At 39.1% G+C, this 10311-nt stretch overlaps 1 long non-coding RNA gene across 1 annotated transcript; it reads right to left on the minus strand.

Annotated features, from left to right (window-relative positions):
* Positions 1 to 788: 788 nt before the first annotated feature.
* LOC148766913 (uncharacterized) lies at positions 789 to 1335 on the minus strand. Its single transcript, XR_016034549.1, has 2 exons — positions 1242 to 1335; positions 789 to 1143 (listed from the first exon to the last, which is right to left on the minus strand). It is a non-coding gene; the product is annotated as an uncharacterized LOC148766913 (long non-coding RNA).
* Between the last annotated feature and the right edge of the window lie 8976 nt (positions 1336 to 10311).

Below are 10311 nucleotides of genomic sequence, written 5' to 3' on the forward strand. Positions count from 1 at the left end.
TCCAACCATACATCACTCTGGTCCAACTATGGAACTACTATGATCGGACGTAGAATTTCCACACGAATACGCACGCTTTTCACAAGCACATTTTTCACGCACAAACTCTTGCACTTTTCATAAACAGACACACACATTAAAACTGAGACGTCCTACTTTTTTGTCTTCCAAATATATTCACCCACTCAAATTTATTTGTTAATAAGAAAAACTCTTTCATATACACCAAAATTATCCCTAACTCCTTGAAACTCCACTTTCATGATTAAATCCTAATTTAGCATTTTTAGTCTTTTCCCTTAAGTATATTGCCACTAATAAATTTCCTTTTTTTCCCCAAAAATCACATCCGGTCCCTTATGTTTGAAAAATTTAACATTTTTAGTCTTTTCCCTCAAGTTTCTATTGAAAGTAACGGAATCAAGCATGTCCCTACCACTACCTTAACAGACAAACTAACGGTAAACTGATGGAGATGACCAAAAGTGTTAAATCGTGGAAACATAAGGGACCACATGTGTGTTTTGTGAACATGAGGGATCAAATGTGAAATAGATGCAAACTTGAGGGATGAAACTGTAACTTTTCCCTTTCTGAGAGCTACGTTCTTCCCTTTTCCACAGTTTTTCGAAGTTCTGATTTTATTTTTAGATGTTGTGGGCATGATATCGTGCAAGTATCGAAATTCAAACATTCTAATGTACGTTGTCTACCAAATTTTTAAATCTAGTGGTGTTATGATGTTTTCACTTGTAAATTATATATAATTTGAAAATACACATCTATAATTTACAATAAACATATATGTTAATGTTTATAATTTTGTTTAGACTTTATGAGTATTAGAAACCTAAAATCCACCGATAAAAGACGGAGATAAAGAAATCATATTAATCATAAAAACTTGCATAAACATTATTTCAAATTAGAGAGTACAACGAGCGTGACATTGATAATATAATCCAGAAGACTAATTAATCAATCACCATTAAAGTTTCCACCCAATTAAACCTCGATTTTCTCGAGCTAGTGGGGGGCCAGGGTCAGCACAAACGCAATTCCCTTTATCGCAAGCTGCTACTCTACAATCAATGGGTAGACAATCGCTAGCCTTCTCACAATATGCCTCGGAAACTCGACCACCTATCGAATTCAGAAAAAAGAAAAGAAAAGAAAAAACGAGCTCCAATTAAATTCTCACAAGATTGAATAATTTTATAGGACAAGACACGGATACTTACCGAAAGTAACTAGCAAGAAAGTGACCAAGAAAACCACCTTAATCATATTAGTTGCCATCCTTCACCTATCTCTAAGTGTTGAGAAGATTGAGATTAATTGTGTTTTTACCTTGGCACTATTTGTTAGTCTATATATAGAGTGTGGAAAAATTTCACCAAATATTAATACATAAAAGGAAAAGTATTTGTGGCAATATACTATTGGCCCGTTTTAGTAATTTCTGATTTAAAAGTTATTGTTAAGATAAATTTCTTAATGAGTCTCAAGGTATTATATCTGATTATATATAAAATCTGATTTAGTTGTAAATTTTCTTTTCTGGTTTGATTTCATGTACTTTATTATAGGATCTATAATGAACATTTTGATTCACTATATGTCTAGCCTTACTTGATGTTGATTTGTCAAATTCATCATCTTCATGGTGCAATTACTGGATTACGCTTGGCCAAAAAAAGTGCGAATGTTGTGGAAAATGAAAAAGATAATATTAATTATTTATTTAACTACAATATTAATATTATTGTAAATAATTTTAATTGTTTTTTTAACTACAACATTTTCATTTTTGTTTACTCAAAATAAATAAAAAATAAATAAAAGATAGGATCATATTTATTTAATTCTTTTTAGTAGTATCAAACACAGTAATATTAAACAACTTCTAGTAGTATCATCAAAGACCTAATAATATTATACACAATATATTTTCTATAAAGACTAGTACTTCAACCGTGCGTTGCATGAATGTTAGTTTCAAAATGAGAAAAATAATGATAAGTAAGCGAGACTATCTGATTGTAACAACTCTGGTTCAAGTTAAACAAAATAAAAGGAAATAAAAAAAGATACACTTTATTTTTTAATTCAACATTGTAACATATCAAATTCGATCAAATATTACAAAGAAGATGGTATCTAATATTACTAAAAATATTTTTTTCCGTAATATTATCTCTACATATAATATTTTGCAATAATACTCATTTATACCCACCCTATATTTTTTGGGACGGGGAATACTTGCAAACTTGGGGTCCGGGGCAGGCCCCCCAAGGGTAGGGTGTGCCATCCCTACCACATATGGATTATATAATGCCACATATATAATGACCTAATATTAAATTACACATAGTCAAATAAGGGATCGAAAAATGCCAAACTTCAACGGGTTAAATTAATTTGCCATGTGTCATCTCATTGAACACGCCAAATGGCGGCAATGTACGGGTAAATCACTTAAAATTATAAACTTTTGATTTACCATTATAAAATATCGTTTACCAATTTTTTTTTAAATCTTGTATCTCGTGGCGCCAATGAAATAGATATTTTAAAAAATATTTACCCAAATTTAAATGGATTTAGATTAGTCAAAGTAGTTAAAATTGTCAAATCCTCTGCTAGAGGAAGTTGTTTTTTTTTTTTTTTGTTTTTTTTTTAGTATTATGTCAAATTTTGAATTCAAAATTCAAACTTTGCAAAACGTGTCTTTATTTTTGTCTTTTAATTTTGATGATTTGTTTGCCATATTTAAATATTGTTTTCTTTTTAGTTATAAAAAACAACTATAGAACCTCATCCCATCTCATTCATCCCAACCATCCGGCTTGGACCACAATATGTCTGGTAGTTTGTGGTTTTTTCCTATCGTTTTCATACTTTACATTGTTGTATTTTGTTTCAATAGACATATGCATCTAAATTCTTTTATGTTTTATTTCCTTTTTAATTATTTTTATCGATATTTATATATATGTTTTTAATAATTGACTTTTGTTGAAATTTTGTAGATATGGAAAACAACAATCCAATCGTCAAATTTGAAAAAAATCATTCAATGTTTTGAATTGAAAAAAGATGGTATACAAGTAATTATGGTTTCGAGTTCTGATGATGATGAGGGAGTAGGTATTACATTTTTGTGTGTATTCTCTCCTTTGAGAGGCGATAATTCTCTCCATTAAGAGACGATTATTTCAATATAATGTCCTTCTTCCTGTTACTTCTTTCAAATCATTAGATCTCACTATAGTTTCCCGGAAGATTTGCTCTTATGTTGTATTAAACCAAGATTTAATATGCACATTTTTGTCAACAGCGTTAAGGATTTGAGTTTTTGTTGCCTTTTTTATTTCTTAAACTTATATTCTTTTTTTATCCTTTGCTCTTTTTATTCCAGATTTGCATCTCTAACGGAGTTACTGGATTCTTTGATCGTTCAACTCCATACCTTCTATATCTCTACAGACTCCTATGGAACGACTCACGAAATCTCTAGTCAAACATTTCAATCTCACAAGTGAAGAGGAAGAGGGAGTTCTTGTGGAGACGGATCTGCATGAGGTTAGTATTTGAGTGATGGGTATCGTCTGATGGGAAGGGTTGTTTCGTCCAATGAGATTTCCTCTCATTCCATCAAGGCAAACGACACACGCCTCCTACAACCAGTTAAAGGTTGTAAGTTTCAACCAATGTTTTGAAAACCGGACCGGACCGGCCGGTCCGACCGGTTCAACCGCGAACCGCCGCCATGTCCGGTCCGGTTATATGTGAAAACCCAAAAACGTCAAAAAACCGGGTCAACTACCAAAATCCGGGTTCGACCGGTTAGAACCGGAAAAGTGGAAAACCGGCCCAAGAACCGGTTTTTAGCTCAAAAGAAAATTTCATGGCCGGATCCGCAACGATGGTGGTCGTGGCTGAAACGGATCTAGGCGGATTTGGGTCATGTGACTGAAGAAAATAAACGAAGAAGGTGAAAATGTAAGTAAAGCTAGAGTAAAACGAAAAAAGAGGTGGACTTTGTCTTTGTCTGTGAGAAATTAAAAGAAGAAAGAACAAGAGGCTGAAGAAAGAAAGCAGGAGGGAAGAAGAGGAGGGCACAGGGCTGGGTTGGGGCCTGGGGGGCTCTGCGTGAAGAAGAAAGAAGAAAGAGGGAGAAGGGAGAAGAGAGAGGAGAGAGAGAGGAGTGAGGATTTTTTTAATTTTATTTTTTTTATATAGAAATGGAGTAAGTTGTACAATATAGTCAAAAAAAAAAGTTAGTACAATAAAGTAATTAAAGTGGGAAGGAAATAAAAATATATATATATATATTTAAATAAATAAAATATTTATAAAAATTAAAAAAATAAAAAACCCGGTTGGACCCCGGTTGAACCGGTTCAACCGGGACCCGATAGCTTCACCGCGTCGATGTCCGGTCCGGTTTTCAAAACATTGGTTTCAACCTATGGTGACAAATAAATTCGTTATCACTTTTAACCACCGTTTGGACCTCAAACATGCTATGGAAGGATGTCTGTGGCTTCTTCACAAGAACGCTCTGTTATTCCGTGATCTCAAACCGGGGGAAGATGCCAACTTGGTGGAGGTAAACAAAATGACTATCATTGTTTGTTTCAACCACGTCCCAACGAAGAAGAGATCCGTAGAGGTGATCACACAAATCGCTTACAGAACTGAAACATTCGTTGAGGTGTTGAATCAAAAAAAATCGTTTTCGCTTCATTCGCGAGGGTTAAGATCTGCCTTGATGTGACCCAAAGCCTGAAACGAGGCCTTTTCTTCATGATTTGGATGGGTCAAAAGAATGGATTGCATTTACCTATGAGAGATTGCCAAAAAAAATTTATGTGGGGTCATTGGACATGGAGAAAAGCGCTGCCATCTTCGTTATGAAAATGATTTCCTCGACCCGGGAGATCAGCTCCCTTACAGTAGTTGGTTGAGAGTGTCAGCGTTCGGCGAAGTGGTTACTCCCAGTCTTCCTCTGGCGCTCCTTAATCTAAAAAAGAGGCAAGTCTAGTCCCAATCCTCCACATAACACGCAACGCAGACTCGGGAAATAATAATACCTAACAGGCCGGTTTTAGTGACAAAGAGAACACCCCTACAGATCCATTGAATGAGAGAAACCTGTTCACGAATGCTACCCAGCTTCATAGTAATGTGATCACACCCTCTAGACGTAAGCTTGTTGTAACTAGTAAGAACCGGAAGAAGAAGGCGGATGAGTTACTTGATGGAAATATATATTGAGAGGCGAAAAGAAAGCAACTTTGTTTGAGAGATGAAGATTTTTGTTCAACGACGGAGACTGCGATGCAGTCCTGCCGACAAAAATGAGTTACCTATTTTGGAATTGTTAAGGGCTCGGGGTACCCTTGACAATTCATGTACTCGGGGAAATTCTACAAAAAAAAACCACCCCATTTTGGTGTTTCTCTCGAAAACGAGGGCAACATCTCTATTAATAGATACTCTGAAAAGAAAATGGAATATGTTTGGATTGTGATACGATCCTAGCAAGCTCAAAGTTGAAGAATTGGAAGAAGAGAAAGCGAGTGAGATTAATGGATCCATTGGTGTTCGAATTGAAGTATAAAGGCTTGAATCAGGCCTTTGAAGAGTCGTTGTTGAGGAATTGGAAGAAAAGGAAGAGGATAGTTCATTGGGCAAGTCGAATTCCATGCATCCGAGATTTTCGCCTATTCTGGCAGAGTTTACCATTCGAGTTATAAATCGCGCATCGGAAGTCCATTTAAGCTCATTCAAAATGATTCGGAAAGCTAACTCAACGATCTACACCTTTCATGCTTTGAGTGAAGAGATATTCAAAGTGAAACAGTGTCGTAATTGAGCTTTAATTGCATGCACGTGCACAGCCCAATGTCTACGCGAGTTAAGAAGGGTGATCGAGAGGTTGACTTGAAGATCAAATTAATTAATTTAAACTAGGGTTAATATGCTAAGAGTCCCTTAAATGAAACCTAATTTGAACTAAATGACAACCTTAAATTCAATCTTTTAATTAAATCCCTATTTTGAAATAATAGATGACCCACATCCCTAATTTTTATTTTATCCCTAGTTTGCCCTTATAACCTAAATATAATATCACACGTTTATTCAACTAATCATATTTTTTTTTGTTTTCTCTCTCGCATCTCGCCGCTCCCTCTCCCTCTCGCCTCTTCTCAGATTTTCTTTTTGTTTTCTATCTCGCCTCTCGCCGCTCACTCTCCCTCTCGCATCTTCTTCTCCCTCTCCCTCTCGCCTCTTTATCTTCCGGCAAGGCGTTGTGGTGGTCGAGGCAACGGCGAGGGGTTGTGGTGGTCGTGGAGGTGTTGGGGTTTTGTGGTGGTCGAGGCGGTGTTGGAGGGTTGCGGTTGTCGGCGGTGTTTGGGGGCTGCGGTGGTCAGCGGTGGTTGGCGGTGTTTGGGGGCTGTGGTGGTCGGCGGTGTTGGGGGCTGTGGTGGTCGGCGGTGTTGGGGGCTTTGGTGGTCGGCGGTGTTGGGGGGCTGTGGTGGTCGGCGGTGTTGGGGGCTGCGGTGGTCGGCGGTGTTGGGGGTTGTGGTGGTCGGTGGTGTGGGGGGCTGCGCTGGTCGGCGGTGGTGGTCGGCGGTGTTGGCTTCTAGGGTTTGACGACTGTTGTGTTTACGACTAGGGTTGGCGAGATTGGGTGTTGTTGGGTGCTAGGGTTTGGTAGTACACCGTAGTAGACTATAGTACACTGTAGTATACCATAGTCTACATGGTATACTACAGTATTGACAACAAATAAATTAAAAAAAAAAATTAAAATATATGTAGCTTGAATTAACAAAAACGAAAAATAATTTTTTTTTTCGTAATTTTCAATATCATGTAGGATTTGTTTTTTAATAATAATGTAAAAATTATAGTACACCATAGTATATCATAGTGTACCATAGTATTTTTAAAATTTGCTGAATTATTTAACAATTTTGTTTCCGTAATTTCCAATAAAATATAAAAAATAAGGAAAAAAAAACTGTTTATAATAATGTAGAAAATGTTAGAGTGAAAATTGAAAAAATAAAGATGAGTGGGCATTTTCGGAATAAATTTTATAAAGGATGTGAAGCAAATGTTTAGTTGAGCTTGTCATTTAGTTCTAATTAGTTTTATCACTAGGGACCTATATCTTAAGACCCCTTTAAACTATGCACGTTTTTAATTTAGTATTTATTATGTTTTAATTATTTTAGAGTTCTTTATGGTTAGGATTTGTTTATTTATTAGTTTATTTATTATAGTTTAGGTAAGAGTCATTTTCCTTGTGAAAAAAGGGAGTATTTTTAGCACTTGTAAATAGGTTGCCAATTTGGCATATTAGGGAGGACGAATTTTGATGATTTAATATAGAGTATTCTTGTTTGGTTCTTTAAGAACTGTTCGAACATATCGTTGGATTCCGTTTGTTCACCCCGACTTATCAATCGAACTTGCGCAATAGATTGTGGTGTCTTCGCATACACCCCTTTGATTCCTTCTTTAGGACGGTCCGGGATTTTGATATCCGAAATATTGATATTGGGTCGCGTCACATTATTGGCGAGGTTTGTATCAGATTGTGTGTGGATAAAGTGGGGAATTTTGGAGGCCTCGAGATGTTTTGGAATAAAAATATTGACGTGAATCTGCTCAACTTCTCTAAGAACAACATTGATGTGGAAATCCAGTGCAACATTATGCCTAACAAATGGAGGGTCAACAGATTTTATGGGATCATCGAACATCATCGTAGACATGTCTACTGGGAATTATTGCGGAATTTGAAAACCAAAGTGATAAGCCGTGGATTGTGGGTGGCGATTGATATGCATAATTGGGCCAACCCAATGGGCCTACAAATTACTTACCTACTGTTCCACGAGCCCAATATCGAAGACCACTATCACCGAGGCCCAATCACCTTCAAGTAAGGTTTGGGCCTGACAATCTCAACTAAACTATAAATAAAGGTTTGAATTCATTCCTTAAGCTACGTCCGATTAAATGAGCAATACTATTAACTGTATTCTCTGGACTATTTCTATGATCAGCACGTCTGACTTCAGCGTCGGAGGGGTTTCCGCCGGATCAACCCCCGGCTTAGTTCATGTGTTCTATGATCGCAGGTACCTAAGGATCATCAAATTGTCAAGCTACTGATATGCTTTGCTCTCCCAGTTCGTTTTCTACACCACCCTAGGTGAGCTACATATTAGCATCATCATTTTGGCGCCGTCTGTGGGAACGATGCAAACCAGATCACGTAGCCAGCAAGATCCTCCTGAGGCGTCTGCTCGGAGAGAAAATGACACAGCTAACGACCTCCCACCTCGTGGAGGCTCTGGCTTGCCACCTCCTCCACGTCCCATGGATCCGCCTCGCGAGGTTCAGGTGATCCCCCCTCGGGACCCACCACTCGCCGATCCACCACTCCCTACTCCTCAAATGGTTCAAATAACCGAGGATGCGCTTCAACGCATGATAGAAGAAGCTTCAACTCGCGCTGCCACAGAGGCCGTGACCCAATATATCGCCACGATGGGAGCAAATGCTCCCAACGCGAGACCAGCACCTGCTCCACATGTGGAGCCACCTATGGCACCACCGCCATCGACTCCCTGGGGGCTTACATCTGCCCCCAAAATATTTCGCTCGCCAAGGGTTATCGACTCCCTGGAGGTATACAGTGCCCCCAAAACATTTCGCTCGCCAAGGGTTATCGACTCCCTGGAGGCTTACATCTGCCCCCAAAATATTTCGTTCGCCAAGGGTTATCGATTCCCTAGGGGTTTATAGTGCCCCCAAAATATTTTGCTCGCCATGGGTCATCGACTCTCTGGGGGCCTACTTCCGCCCCCCCTCGAACGGTTCAGATAACCGAAGAGGACCTTCAGCGTATGATCGCCGAAACTTCAACAATATCAACTTCTACTTGCTCCTCTAACGGTCCAGATAACCGACAAGGACCTTCAGCATACGACCGCGAAAGCTTCAACTCATGTTGTCACCTCTGACCATAGGTCTCGAGCGCCTCATCCTACAGTGGGTGGTTAACCCATCCCAAGGTTGGGCATCACCTTTACCTTTCAACCCCAAGTGGGTTCACATCACATCGCAAAAGACGAGTATAATCTTCCTACTCAAAAAATAGAACATCCCAAGGCGTGCACATCAACCACCAAAAAGAAAAAGGGGGGGGGGGCGTAAAATTGCGCACGCGCGACCCCAGAAGAAGATGAAGAAAAAAGAAAAAAAAAAGAAGAGAAGAAGAAGAAAGAAAAAGAAAAAATAAGAAGATGAAAAAACAGAAGAAGGAAAAAGAAGAAAAAAGAAGATGAAAAAATACAAGAACAAGAAGAAGAAAAAAAAAGAGTAAAAGAAGAAGAATTAGAAGAAGATGAACAAAAAAGAAACAAGAAAAAAAAAAAAGGAGAAGAAACAAAGAGGAAGATAAAAAACAGCAAAAAAAAAAAAAGAAAAAAAAAAGTGAAGTGCAGCCAAGCCGCGCGCGCGCGAGAGCCGAGCCGCGCGCCACCTAAAAAAAAAATATGCAGCCAAGCCGCGCCCGAGCCGAGCCGTGCGCGCGCGAGAGCCGAGCCGCGCGCCACAAAAAAAAATAAATAAGAAAAAATGCAGCCAAGCCGCGCGATGCTAAAAAAAAAAAAAACTCGGGCACGATTCCCGAGGGCGCACATCCGACACGCTTCCCGATGCCACAAAAAAAACGGGCACATTTTCCGAGAAAAAAAAAAACGGGCAAGTTTCCCGAGGCAAAAAAAAATTTGGGGCACGGTTACCGAGGCGCGCATCCGGCACGCTTCCCGAGAAAAAAAATGAAAAAGCGAATAAAGCAACATGCTGCGTCACTCTCGAGGAAGTCCCTATCAGCTCCTCATAAAATTCTTAACAACTCCACACTCTCTCTCTCCGTGCAATACATGCGCGCGTGTCCCCCCCCCCCCCATGTGGGCTAGTGAGCGCACGGACCCCAAGTGCGCGCGAACTCAGGAACATCAGCGTCCTACAATGCGTGTCGCCCTTCCTACCTCGTAGCGCGCGCATACTTGAGGTCGCGCGCAACTCTCAAAATTCTACCTCAAATCACGTCAAGATTTTGACGCACTTTACTAAATCGCGCGAGAATTTTTGTGCGCTCCACCGAATCGCTTGATAGTTCCACCTCGCTTAACCAAATTGCGCGAGCTCTTCAACGCCCCTACCAAATCGTGCTCGCTATCAAACGGATAAATAAAAAATATTATTTCT

The sequence above is a fragment of the Erythranthe guttata genome, chromosome 11, assembly GCF_056151865.1.
Source record: "Erythranthe guttata isolate IM_541 chromosome 11, IM_541, whole genome shotgun sequence".
Lineage (NCBI taxonomy): Eukaryota > Viridiplantae > Streptophyta > Magnoliopsida > Lamiales > Phrymaceae > Erythranthe > Erythranthe guttata.